Source organism: Rhamphochromis sp. 'chilingali' (assembly GCF_963969265.1).
Source record: "Rhamphochromis sp. 'chilingali' genome assembly, chromosome: 16".
Taxonomy (NCBI): Eukaryota; Metazoa; Chordata; class Actinopteri; order Cichliformes; family Cichlidae; genus Rhamphochromis; species Rhamphochromis sp. 'chilingali'.
In genome coordinates, this window is record NC_137943.1 from 6,391,571 (window position 1) to 6,405,420 (window position 13,850).

At 39.7% G+C, this 13,850-nt stretch overlaps 1 protein-coding gene across 14 annotated transcripts in view; it reads right to left on the reverse strand.

The window, feature by feature from the left end:
• ctnnd2b (catenin (cadherin-associated protein), delta 2b) overlaps positions 1-13,850 on the reverse strand; it is a 234,192-nt gene that overhangs the window by 116,391 nt on the left and 103,951 nt on the right. The gene's annotated exons all lie outside the window — the stretch shown is intronic.

The following is a 13,850-nucleotide window of genomic DNA, read 5'->3' on the forward strand; positions in this document are numbered from 1 at the left end:
CTCATTCCCAACAAGCTTGGCTAAAACCTGACTGGAAAGATTGGATACACTAATTAGTTAGAAGTAATTACCAGGCCATTTATTTCCAAAACCAGGACAAATACACACTGTTACCTGTCGAGTTAATACTTACTGAGTGTATTGTGGATAGCTCCAACAAGCCGCATAAAGGGGACAACATCTTGAGAGACTCTTGCTACTTTAGACCAGAGACAACAGACTACTTTTTATACTGCCCGTTTTTCAAAAGGACATGGATTTACTCCTTATTTTCTTAAAATGCAACTTAACAAACTCAATTTTAAGCCTGTGAATGTTTACCTTTTGGAAAACTGTTTTAAGGGTGACAGGTAGATTACTAGAACAGAGTTTTGGACCAGTGAGGCCAGTGCCCGAGTAATCACTGCTACCTCATAACCAGTGGGCTAGGTAGGACTTGAAAAGCACCATATCTGTAATGCAACAACCCAACTGCTGTTTAAACCATTTGTTTATGAGGGACAGCCAATTAGAAGAAAGTTGGCTTAAAGTAAAGGTGGCCTTACAAGAAGAGAAGCTAAAACTTTGTGGAAAAAATACAAATATTGATCTGGAAATAAGCAAAAATTCTTTAAGAATTCTAAATGTACTCATGTGAAGTAAGAGATGAGATGTTGAGGGTTCACATTATACTGTATGGAAGCATATTAACAATGCATTCTTCAAAACCAGTACAAAACCACCATAAAATGTCTGAATTTTGAAGGGCTGTAGAAGTTCTAGTTAACTTTAAAATGAGTCTATTAGGCTGTATTCCACAGTACCTGTCACAGCTGCTGCCATTTTAGGCCTATAATTCAAATCTTACAATAAGTGGGAACGTAGGCCCGTGTGTGTCAAAATAAGAGGACAATTTGAGCTATAATTCAAATCAAGCAAATAGCAAGTTAGGTAAAAGCTCTCTATTCCAACACTTGAGCCTAGCTATGACAATTTTAGTTAAAAGCCCCACTTGGAACTTTCACTTGGATGAAAGAACAGATGGGAAGTGTACCACTCTGTCATTTTGTAATTTTAAATAATGATCAACTCTCGTTGTACAATGTGACCTGATATTTTCAGATGCTTTATAGGATGCATTTTGGCTATTTGGGTCTAAAAAACAACAGGTAATGTCATAAATCCACTGCTCTCTAACCATCTAATCTCTCTGACTGACTGGACTGCTGCATTAAGAAAGAACAGAGGACGACTGAGAGAAGCAACATGATACGCAAACAGCGAGAGAAAACATGAAAGAGATACACAGAGAGGCAGAAAATGAAGGGTGTAATATAATGCAATACAAAGATCTGAAGAGGAAAGACAGAAGATGATGGACACAGGCAGAGAAAGAGGAGAGAGCTCTGTTAAATCCAATGAGAGGGGCTTAAAAGAGCGAATGCCAAGCAATGAAAATCCCATCATTTTATCCACCCAATAAACACATTCTAAACCCTGTCCATATAATCCATCTATTTCCATGCGTTCCATATTATCTGTTATCTGTGCTGACCACAATGCCGGTCCTCTTGTAGACAGAGCAGTTAGATAATAGAGCCACCCATAAAGGAAAGCAAAGGCCTTTTTCACTCTTGGAAACCATCAAACAATAGTGCAGCTTGTGTCAGCGCTGATTTAGATTCAAAAGCTGAAGCCACACTGTGGTTATTAATTTACTCAGGGCCATTTTACAGACATTACTTAAAAAACAAACAAAAACAAAGTGAAAGGCTTTTATAATAAAAACAAAGGGGATGGCTTTTACAAACGTAGATTACTTTTGCATAAATTTCAATCGACATTAATCATGGGTTGTCATCCGTGAGATTCATAGTTACCTTTAACTGCTTTGTTTAAATCTTGTGCAATTTGATTTACAATCTCCACAGCTATGATGCAGCACTTTTGCAAAGCTTATGGTCATTGAAAGAAAGTGAGAATTTGCATCAAAATGTGTCAAAGTTTTCCCTTAATCATCAAGAGAAGAAAAGAGCGGACTTGCTTTGTTATTCCCGAAAACCTCATCGATATTCATTCTCTTTATTCGTATGGCCATCAGTCACTGCTACTTGACTGTGCTTTACACATATTGATGTATTTTTGGCAGTGATGTGTACTTTTTCTGTCAAAACCTCCCCCCCACACTGATACTAATATTAACCGATGGCGCGATATGGCAGCCTCGCTTCTGTCAGTCTGCCCCAGGGCAGCTGTGGCTACAACTGTAGCTTGCCTCCACCAGTGTGTGAATGTGAGAGTGAATGAATAGTGGAATTGTAACGTGCTTTGAGGGCCCCGAAAAGCACTATATAAATGCAATCCATTATTATTATTATTATTATTAATTTGTGCCACAAAATGAGGTAAAAATCATTTCAAACATTTCAGAATGGTGTAAGCGATCAAATGAAGGAGAATAAATCAGTAAAGAGACTTGATGTATATACGGCATTCACTGAAACGTGTGGACTCAGCAGTCACTTTAATGTGATGGCAAGTAAAGCTATTCTGGATTACTATGTTGGACCTGGCTATCGTGGTTGAGTATGGTGTTTAGATTTCTATATTTCACCCAGTCACACATAAGGTAGCTTTTGCAAAATCTCAGCAATCAAAAAAAAAATAAAAGTGACTGAATACTAAAACTACTACAGCCAATTTGTTTATGCTGTATATGTGTAAAAGAAAAAAAAATGAGAGGTGATATATCAAATTTTTAAATCACCAAATATCTGTATTCATCTTAAAAATTCTGTATTGGTGGGGCTCTAAATACACCAATTAACTCTGGCAAAAATTACAAATTTAATCTACATACAAATTCACATTCATAAGAACTAATTATATTCAGAGTCCAACCAGAACCTCATAGTTATATTTCTCGAAATATAGTGGTGTATATAGGAATATAACATGAACACAACCAGTTGGCAACAAATTGAGTCAAGTTTCCTAATGCAAACAACCACTGACTTTTCCTAGTTGCAAAGAGGTTGCCATCCTATTTTTACTGCAATGTAAATGATCCAAAAAGCAGCTTTTCTAGATGCTATAAAGCCAACAATTTTAAAGTTAATACAAAATTATATTTTCAAGTGAACATATTGCATCTATATGACAAAAGAATGGTTTAGGGTATATATGTTTTAAACTGATTTTATATAGTAAATGGCAACAATGGCTGACAATACATCAGCAAAAATATTTATGGTAAGTTACTCCATAATGGAAATGATAAATGATGATAAAACGGGCCATCAAAGCTACACCAAGCTGCCTGGGATTGTAGAGCTGTGTGATCATTCTCTATGGAGTCGTAACTACAGCTTTGAAGATACAGTCTGCAATCCAGATAAAACTTTATGTAATCAGTAGCTTTTAATTAAATGTTAAACAAGAAACCCATTTTGAAGTAAATTATTTATAGTGACTTCTGACTATTAAATCCTGTTCTTGTCCATTTGTCACTTTTGGGGATTAGATGAATTAGCTCACTATGAGTCTGTGCAGTTGACATGCTTTATGTACTGTACTTTAAATAACCATGACCTTCTGTATTGACCCAACATCAAACAACCCATAATTCATCAACCAACTGTTTTACTGGTGACTCTTCATTTTAGGCTATTTTACAATAAGACATTTGCAATAAGCCAGATAAGCCAAATACTACTTATGAAGAAACTGGGTATGACTGGAGGATAACAGCAGGAGCCATGAGACATGAAAAACATCTGTAAACTGTTTTCCTTGTGATAACAGCATTCTGTTTCTGCTGTAGGACCTTGGGTTTAACTTACCCTTTTCAAGAATACATAGCCAGCACTGCAAAATAACAAGTTAGAAAACTCTGAGTGACTCTTTTCACATTTCCACGTTCTTTCCATAATGTCATTTTATACATTTATTATAGGCATATTGACTGTGGCCACTTTGGTCCAATCCACTCTATTACTGAAGCTATTAGGTGAAATTTGATTAGAAAGATAGCAGGAGCTTTCAGTGGTACAGGTCACTGATGGAATTAAATATAGCTGATAGTCTCAGTGGAGCTGCACCGTGATAATGCTTGTTTTTTTAAGATAATGCAAAGATGAAGAACATCCTTTTTATAAGGAGTAAAACAATCCAACAGAAAGGGGGAGGTCGGTCAATGTGCAAGGCTTTTGTAAGTGTTAATCTGAGTATCACATGTTATGTTTGATACATAAACATGTGATACTTTGTTTCAACAGAATACATTAAATAGCATTTCATCATATTGAGATTTGTTAAGAAAATTAACAGATAAGCACACAGAGCCATGCTGAATTCAGCGATGGATCTTCTTGAACTGAACTTTTAGCATAAATTTCCAGTTACCCTTGGTGGCATTCAGGCAGCCCATCAGCCAGCCAGGGGAAAAGACCAAGCACATCCCAGAATGGCTATTGTAGCCCTTTAATTACAGTCTGAGCTCAAAGATGGAGGACCCCAGTGTGCTTTGTAACTACGTGCTTTATCTTGCCCAGTCACATGAGTTTGACTTAATTACGCATTATGCTGGAACAATAGCTAACTGTTGCTGCTTTGTCCAGGTACTATCTAACTTGGCTGTATCTCATATCTCAAGAGAGGAGAGAAATGAACGGGTTGAAAATGTCAACAGCCTTGGGATAATGCTGAACACTGTGACTTATACAGAGGCTATGTACTGCATAATGCGGGCCAGGATCAGGTAATGAGATGACAGGGAATTCTTCAACCCAGGGTCTCAGCATCTCTGCAAGTCAGAGACCATCCTGTTGGGGGTGATTTAAGCAAGGCAGTTAATCCAAATCCTAACCTTTGACGACTTTGGAGAAGCACAAGGAGTCGATCGCAGTGATAGACCTACTAGGCGATAAACTTACCTGTATGTGGAGCTCTCTTTGGCGTTAAATAAGCTCCAATCTTATTAGCTGCAAAACGAAGCTAATGAGGAGGTGCAAAAAAAAACTGCAGTTCCTCTAATGGCCACTTGAGGCTGGCTCCATAAGCAGGTCAATCCCCTCAAGACTCCAGTGTTAAAATGTCCAACTTCACAGCACGAACATGTACAGTCTGGTCTCAAAACTTTTTTTTAAACACAACTCACCCATTTAAACCACAATAAGGATAGCATTGTGTATGATTAGGGGCACAGTCACAACATCTGATTGTACAAAAACACATCTGTTCATTTTTAGCAAGTAAGTATGTTTTATTCTAAGGCTTGGCAAGCTCTATCACATTTAATATCACAGATATCTAAGAATAAACCTATCCCAAGAACCTAGCTCATCAGTGCTAATCTTAGATTACAATTCCCAAGGTCTGTCCTCTCATTCAAATATGGCCTAAATTGCTAAGTTTTGTGCTTCAAACTGATAGTCCACAAGCTCATTAGAGCTCCTGTCTTGGGGCACTTTCAATCTTCCAGGTAAGTAAATCCCAAAAGGTTGATTCTGTTCATCTGGACGTAGTTTTCAGTGGGAGAAACGTTTCATCACACATCCAAGTGACTTCTTCAGTCTCATTAAAGTTCCTCTTTAATGTAAAGTTGATAGTTTTTCAGTGGTTTGAAGTTATCTAAGCTTGTGGTTTATCTTTCTGTGCCACAGGTGTACTCCATCTAGTTGTTGGGACATCACAAACAGAAATAACACAGTCTATTGGACATTACCCAGCTGGCCAGAAACATGATCTTAATAGTGAACAGATTTGCCACCTACAGAACGGGTACGTAAATTGTTTGCCAACCAGGTTCACCATATTAAGTTAAATGTGTTTATAGCTTGCTTTCTCGGCCCACAAGAGAACACATATTTAAACAGGAGGTTTTTGTCCTCCCAAGTTAACCAAACTTGATCAAGATGAGAAAAGTGCTCACTTTTGTAATGGTCACTTGTTGTTGCCAAATCTATTTCCTCATTTACGCCTGAGGATATTAGAGGTCTGGTGATTTCATCCTTAAACAAAAAGGAAACACGTACGATGTGAGGTGTCTGTGTGTGTTAGCACTTAGGTCACAAAGTCGGATTTCTTGGCTCTCTGTCAGAGCATGCGCGTTCTTACGCAGAAGAAGAAGGAGAAAAAAATCAACTTTTTGCAGTTGCAAACAAAATAACGCTGCTTTCCGGCAGTGCTACACCAGATTGCAATCGGCAAGGAAAATAACACCAACAGGAAGCAGGGCTCTACGTCTGGCTAAGAGCGATAATATTTTTTAGTGAAATTCTGCTCTTTTTTTAAATGAAAAAAGCACAGCGTGAGATGCCAAACTGGAGCTAGGACAGTGAAGGTGACGGGAGATATCGTCTTGTCTGGTTCTGATGTACAGGAATTCAGGCAAGGTAGAGCAGAGCTTCATTTTCCTCCCTTCTGCCATCAAGAAAGGAACACGAGAGCCTTTGAAGCGAGTGATTAAAGCACAGCAGGATGAGGAGCAGCTCGCCATTTCTGTTACCCCGTCCACATGCTCCAAACAAATGGTCGGAGAGGGGGGAGGAGGAGGAGGGAGGGAGAAGCAGAAGTCTCCTGTGACCCACTAAATTGGTCAGATTGACTCTCTAGTCTGCCAGTATGGGAGACGGCCATTTTGACTTGGGGCCAAAAGTTAAATGAGAGGCGAGGAGGAAGACATGTTGGTTCTCTGTGTGAGACCAGCCAGTCTTTCCAGAGCACTCTGTGAAATGCCCACAGACAGATAACATCACTACAAGTATCTATATGTATATGTGTGTGTATTGCTCTTGGCAGATAGCTAATACGCCCGCTAAAACTCTCCAACTATTCTGATCATTTGGGATTTCTCGCAAACAGACGTAGATTGAAATGTTTCTCGACAAACACGATGTCACAAATGCCTGGCTGTGATACATCTCTCTTCTAGTGCTGTAGGGGCATTTGAACCTTCCTTCGAGCAGAATAAAAGTCCTTTACATGACTATAAAGAGCCTGAGAGAGCAGCTCTTCAGTCGCAATCAGTCATCTGTTTCTGCCGAGCACCAAGCAAGCTTCTCCGGATATCAAGGGCCGAAATATTGAGCCTGTCAAGAGCTATAAATAAGTGCGGCTGTCAATAGACAAAACCTCCCTATGGGATAGCTGTTCAGAGGCCATTTATAAAAAAAGACTGCAGAGCCTTTCTCTCTGCAGGAATTGAGGTTTTGTCTTATAATGGACTGAGTACTTCAACTTTGTTACAAATCATTCACGTAACCCGTGCTGGCATGCTCTCTCATCTGCTGGTTATAGAAGCAAAAAGAGGATACTTTAAGGGAAAATGCTTCCCAAGCTGCTGCACTGAAGCACGACGTTTTATTTCCATCATTTCCACAGGGAATTTGTGTCCCTGATGCTGCTGTCCAGACAAGTTCTCTTCGAAAACCGATATATAACACAACCCTGCTGTCAAAACACTGTGTTTAGCCCGAGTGTTGGAGCTCTATCCGCAGTGCTGTACTGTGTTTTTCTCTCTTTCCAGATTGACAAGGCAAAGCTGTGGCCATCTACTCTCAAGCTAGCAAGGTGTCAGATCAATTTTGCTGGCTCTGGATTTGGCCTGTTGCACACACACACACACACACACACACACACACACACACACACACACACACACACACACACACACACACACACACACACACACACACACACACACACACACACACACACGCACGCTACTGTATATCAGACACCGTGTGCCAGGTCTCCTTATCAGGATCGATCAAGTTCAGCCAAGCCACTTTAATGGATGGCAGACCTCCAAAGCTAAATTAAGGAAAACATCAGTTTGTAGCCAAAATGCCCAGCAATGGGCTCCACGTCTCAGTGTACTGCTGCAGCTCACTCCCCTGTGTGTCAGGCTTTGAAACTATCATGACTCCATTTAAGACATTAAGTTAATTAGGTTTTGCTGTCAGCAGATCATCCCACAGAAGGGTGTAGGAGTGTTTAAGCATGTGTTTGTTACACTGTTGTTGTTGTTGTTTTTTTTTTAATGTATACATACAAAATGTATGTATGTATGTATGTATATATTGGTGTGAAGGATCACAAAGTTAATGAAATTAAATAAGTAAAATAAAGTGTAATGCTTTTTAACTAAGTGAAAATGGCTCTGGCTTTATAGCTGGATGCCAAATTCCATTAAAGCTGCTTCTCTCAATGACTTTTGCAGTCTAAGTAGTGCTAACATCTACTTAGGATTTCTGAAAGCTTTTACAAATGTATGTGATCCTATACAATCTCACTACTTCAACAAGTAGGACCAAACCAACAAACGCTTATTAATAGAAAATGTGATATTTTGTTTAAAGGGGCCATCGAGCCCCACCCTCAACAGAGCAATTAAAGTCACATTGCCCAGCCTCGCCCCCCTTAGTTCCTCCTTACCACCTTCATGCCCTGTCTCCACAGTCTGATGTGTGATGTGTGGAGGGTCCGGGCTGCGAGGATTATGGCAGTGGTGACTTTTCCCAGGAGAAGCTGGGACCCTGTTTACTAGAAGGTTTTAAAATTTCTGTACTTTTAGGTGACAGAAGGAGACATGTGGCCTGGTCAAAACACAGAGATCTGCACTCTAAAAGATCTTTAAATATAGTAAACATACCTTGTGTGCCACAGACTGCTCCCAAACATGAGGGGACAAGTAATACCTCTAAAACACTTAAGTTGGCTTTATTAAACGTTAGATCTTTAGCTGGGAAAACATTTTTAATTAATGATTTAATCACTGAGCACAGCCTTGATTTTATGTTTTTAACTGAAACTTGGTTGGACCAAAATAACAGTGGAGCTGTTCTCATCGAGACGACCCCTCCTAACTACAGTTTTATCAGTGAGGCCAGGGTGAGCAGGAGAGGAGGAGGGGTTGCTGTCTTATTTAATGAATCATTTCAATGTAAGCAACTATCTCCTGGAAGTTTTCAGTCTTTTGAATATGTGGCTTTACAGCTGAAGGCCCCATCCAAAGTTGTGTTTCTTAATGTTTACAGGCCTCCCAAATACTGCACAGACTTTTTTAATGACCTCAGTGAACTGCTGTCTGTGATCTGTGTTGATTTCGACTATGTAATTATTGTTGGGGATTTTAACATCCATGTGGACAACCCTCAGGACAAAGGGACTAAAGACCTGAGTAACACTCTGGGCAACTTTGGGCTGACTCAGCATGTAACAGAGGCCACACATAATAGAGGACACACTCTTGACCTACTGATCTCCAAGGGCCTGAGCATTTCAAAGGTTACTGTGTCTGATGTGGGCCTGTCTGATCATTACTGTGTTTTCTTTGAAAGTAAAATCTCAGCCCACATAAATATATCAACAGCAGTGATCACAAAACGGTGTATAACTGAACACAGTAGTGTGATTTTTAACCAGGTCTTCCCATTAACACCTGACCTGTCCAAAGGTTCAGTCAATGAGCTCGTCAATAGCTTCAATGCTAACATGTTAAATGTAATGGACACTATTGCTCCCATTAAGGTGAAGGTTATCTCTGGAAGGAAAAAGTCTCCATGGAGAAACTCCACACTAGTGAAAAATGAAAAAAGAGAGTGTAGGAAAGCTGAGCGCAGATGGAGAAAAACAAACCTCCAGGTTCATTGTGACATCTATAAAGAGAAACTTCACAATTATAATTTACAACTGAGGAGTGCAAGAAGGTCTTACTTCTCTGACATCATCACTAAAAACAGTCATAATGCTCGGGTCTTATTTTCTACAGTTGACAGGCTAACAAACCCTCCTGTGTCAGTGGCAGCTGAACTTCATTCAACCATGGCCTGCAATGACTTTGCCAAATTCTTCACAGAAAAAATCCAAAAGATTAGACAAGCAATTGGTACATCAACAGCAGATCCAGAATATGTACTGTGTCCACCAAAAAACTGTTTAAACACCATAAAACAGTTTCACCCTATTAACAGCAAAGACCTGGAGGACCTCATAGGTCAACTGAACTCCTCCTCCTGCTGTTTAGATGTCCTGCCAACACATTTTTTCAAAAAGGTCTCAAAGACTTTGGAGTCAGACCTGTTACAGATCGTCAGCTTTTCTTTAATGTCAGGTGTGTTTCCAGAATCACTAAAAACTGCTGTAATAAAACCTATACTGAAAAAGGACAATCTTGACAAGACACAAATGAACAACTACAGGCCGATCTCAAATCTCCCATTTTTAAGTAAGATCATTGAAAAAGCAGTTTCTCAACAGCTCAGTTACTTCTTAAAACAGAATAACTGCTATGATGCCTTCCAGTCAGGTTTTAGACAGAACCACAGCACTGAAACTGCTCTGACCAAAGTGTTCAATGACATATGTCTGAATACAGACAGTGGAAAAATGTCAGTCTTAGTTTTACTGGATCTCAGTGCAGCATTTGATACAGTTGACCACAACATATTACTCAAACGTCTGGAGAACTGGGCAGGTCTTTCAGGAACTGTACTAAACTGGTTCAAAACATACTTAGAAAACAGGAAATACTTTGTATCAATAGGTAACAGCTCCAAGCTGGTCAAGAAGGCTCACCAGCGCCTCTTCTTCTTGAGGACTCCGAGGAAGAACCACCTGTCCTCAGACATCCTGGTGAACTTCTATCGTTGCACCATCGAGAGCATCCTGACCAACTGTATAACAGTCTGGTACGGGAACTGCTCTGCCTCGGATTGGAAGGCGTTGCAGAGGGTCGTGAAAACTGCCCAGCGCATCGCCGGAGCACCACTTCCTGCCACGAAAGACATCTACAGGAAGCGGTGTCTGAAAGACCCCAGTCACCCATCACATGGACTCTTCACCCTCCTGCCCTCTTCACCCTCTGGGAGGCTGTAGCGCCTCCCAGAGGGTGAAGAGGGCAGGAGGGTGAAGAGTCCGGACTAAGACCACCTGGTACCGGAACAGCTTCTTCCCCACAGCTGTCAGACTCCTGAACTCTGCCTCCTGACATCTGACCCACGTTAACACATGGACTGAACATACACACACCCACAATGGACAACCGTACCCTCAAACACACAATAATAACATGGACTGAACCACCACTCACAACCACCAGCACTTTATATAGCCTCTGTAGGAATTATATCTCACTTATCTTAACTGCACTACTGTATAGCTCTGTGTAAATAATCATTCTGTACATTCGATAATTTTTAACCCTACAACTGTTTACAACTTACATAGTTCCCATTTCTGTATAGCTGTATATCTCAGATTTCTGTATAGTTTTTCATATTTATATCCTGTTCATATCCTGTACATAGCTTGTACTCACTACAGCCTGTACATACTTATAGTTATAGAATATTCACAACATACTTCATACCGTGTACATTATAACATACCATAATAGACCCATTTCTGTAATATACTCACATATCTATATTATTGCTAATATATATTGTAATATATCTATATCACTAAAGCACTTCTGGATGGATGCAAACTGCATTTCGTTGCCCTGTACCTGTGCATGTGCAATGACAATAAAGTTGAATTCTATTCTATTCTAATTCTAACTTCACATCTGAGCAGACAAGTATCACATGTGGAGTTCCCCAAGGTTCCATCTTGGGACCCTTTCTGTTTAACATTTACATGCTCCCACTGGCACAGATTATAAAGAAAAACAAAATAAACTATCATAGCTATGCAGATGACACACAAATATATATCACAATGTCACCAGGAGACCGAGTGCCCTGTACAGGCTCTTGGTAAATGCATCGAGGAAATTAATGACTGGTTAATGACTCCACAGAAAAACGATTACAGGTCACCAGAGAACTTCAATCTATACACCTAAAAACCACAAACCAGGCGAGAAATTTGGGTGTAGTGATGGATGCAGACCTAAACTTAGAAAAACACATTAAGACAATAAAAAAATCAGCTTACTATCACCTCAAGAATATATCAAGGATAAAAGATCTGATGTCTCAACAGGACCTGGAAAAACTAGTCCATGCATTCGTCTTTAGTAGGCTTGACTACTGTAACAGCATCTTTACAGGTCTACCTAAAAAAATCAGTCAGACAACTACAGCTCATTCAGAACTCCACTGCTCGAGTCCTCACTAAGACCAAAAAAGTGGACCACATCAGTCCAGCTCTGAGGTCTTTACACTGGCTGCCTGTCCGTCAGAGGATAGACTTTAAAGTTCTGATGCTGGTCTATAAAGCTCTGAATGGTTTAGGACCAAAATACATCAGTGACCTCCTGACCCAGTATGAACCTTCCAGATCCCTCAGGTCATCTGGATCCGGTCTTTTATCAGTTCCCAGAGTCAGAACCAGACACAGAGAAGCTGCATTCAGCTTTTATGCTCCTTATATCTGGAACAAACTCCCAGAAAGCCTCAGATCAGCTGAAACACTCAGTTTATTTAAATCCAGGTTGAAGCCTCACCTGTTCTCAGCTGCATTTGAATAAAGCACCAAATCCACACTTTTAAGCTTAAATTTCAAAACTTACATTTAACTACAGATTTTATCTACTGTTCTGATTTTATCTGTTTTGATTTCATATACTGTTTTGTTTGTTTGTTTGTTTGTTTGTTAATTAGTTAGTTTGTTTGTTTGCTTGTTTTAATCAATTTTAAATCATGCTTTTTATTTGTTTTTGTTTCTAATGTCTCTGTAAAGCACTTTGAATCACCTTGTTGTTGAATTGTGCTATACAAATAAACTTGCCTTGCCTTGCCTACTTTTTCCTATTCTCTATCAAAGATATAGAGTTAAAACTGTGGATGTTTATGTTAAACGCAGACATAATTTCACATATTGTGCTCAATATGTGTGCAAGTAATCACTTTGGGCTAAGAGCTCGGGCTTCAAACTGCTCTAAATGGGCAATCTAGGCATTTTTTGTCTTTCCACTCTTGGCTCTGTATGACGTCAGTGAAAGAGGATATGCCTAATAAGGTCACTTTAGCTTCATGAACTGTGAGGAAGCTCCTCCCACCCTCCTGCTGTACAAAACAGCCGATCAGAAAAAGGCAGGACTTTTTTGTTTCGTATATCATGCAAAGCTACTTTAAAAGTGTTGCAAATTTGGAAATGAGTATAATAGGTTTCATCAATTTCTGTGGGCATTTCCATATACAGCATTAACTGTGTGTGTATGGTTGAACTGTGGCCTTTCACTAAGCAACACCTTTTGGTTGCATCTCCTCCTGCTTGAGGCTAGCAAAACTGGTAAGATTTTACATAAGTCATAGCAGCTGTGTGCACATGCTTAGAAACCTCAGGCTTCTGAAAACAAAAACAAAAAAATCAATAACACTGCAATCCAGAAAGGACCAGGAGTAGACTGGAAGCAAAGCTCCTTTTAATTTTATAAGCAACGTTTAGCAATTACAAATCTTACTCAGGCAAACACCCATGGGACGGAAACAAGGATATAAACCTTGACTCAATAGGTCTCCAAACAAGCATTGAAAGAAATCAAACACTCATTTCATCTAAGTAATAATGGGGGGTGATGGGCTCTCCAATTTTCTGCTCCTCTTACAATCCCAACATTCTATGCTAGTGTTTGTACCTTTTCTTCCTGAAGCACATAGATACACAAATACTGACGATAGTGTCTGCTAGAAACGGAGGTGCTGTGTTTATGATGCATCAATGCTTTTTCAGCATTAAGTACACTCAGTTTCTGAGCAGAAAGTAATTCCTGTTGGGACGCTGCAACAACTGCTTTTTAGATGCCAAGTCAATGCAAAAATCTTGAAAACATGACATGTTTCTCTGTTGTACACCTAAAGTACCAAAACAACCCAAAAGTACTGGGATATTTTGCATTACATGATAAGGGATGTGAT